Genomic DNA, 1,010 nt, shown 5'->3' with positions numbered 1-1,010 from the left:
AATTTTAATAAAATAAGGCGAAGAGCAAAATCGGCTAAAAACGGCTAATTTTTTTTTGCAAAACGGCTAACAAATCGGCTGCCGGCTAAACCGATTTTGTTCCGGCTGTTTGCTGTCGCAACCGGCTAAATCTAGCCGGAAAACGGCTAAAATGGCAACACTGATAACCATATAAAACAGCTGTTCCAACCAACTTATGGCGCCAACACTGTATTCGATTAGTAGTGCCACACCATAACGCTATAGCCATAACCATAGCCATAGAGATCAATTGAATTTTGGTTTTCCGCCATAACCATAATCAGCTGATATCTGAAGTGCGAGTAACAACGTGTTACCAGACGTTCAAAAAAAAATAAAATTGTTCACAGCCAACGTTTTGGCATAAATGTAGAATATGAACCAAACCAAAATGCATTTTGATAGAACTCCTCACGCGGACTTCAACTGTACCAAAATTATTTGGCGCAAAAATTTGAAGAAGATGTAAAAGTTTCAATTAAATTTTTGATTTTTTAATGTTAATATCTTACGAACTACATAACCGATCCAAAAATTAGTGATTAGTGATTAAACACAATTAATTTATCTTTCAGTTGATGTACATACATAATAACTAAGAAAGTACAAGTCATTACCTTTAATTTAATGTACATATTTCTTATTATCAGCTGTTGAGTTTTAGGAATTTAGTGATAGTAAAAGAAGTTTTGCGCAAATATACTATGGTATTACACCTGTTCCGCGTCTGGCAACACCGACATTGTTGACTACGAGAAATCAGCTGTTTATGGTTATGACAGCTATAATCGATGATATTTAGTGTGGTTACGGTTATGGCAATGGTTATGGCTATAGCGTTATGGTATGTCACCACTAATTTACCCTAATAAAAATATTTATTTCCATTTTGGTTTTTGTTGTTTCCGACAGGGTGGGTGAATGATGTATTTTGGAACGAATTTCCGTCATCCCTTGTCAAATTTGGTTTGGAGACAAACCGGTTTCGG

The sequence above is a fragment of the Rhagoletis pomonella genome, unplaced genomic scaffold (genome assembly GCF_013731165.1).
Source record: "Rhagoletis pomonella isolate Grant_MI unplaced genomic scaffold, Rhpom_1.0 Rhpom_scaffold_00003, whole genome shotgun sequence".
NCBI lineage: Eukaryota > Metazoa > Arthropoda > Insecta > Diptera > Tephritidae > Rhagoletis > Rhagoletis pomonella.
The sequence above is the reverse complement of the archived record's forward strand: the minus strand, read 5'-3'. Positions refer to the sequence as shown.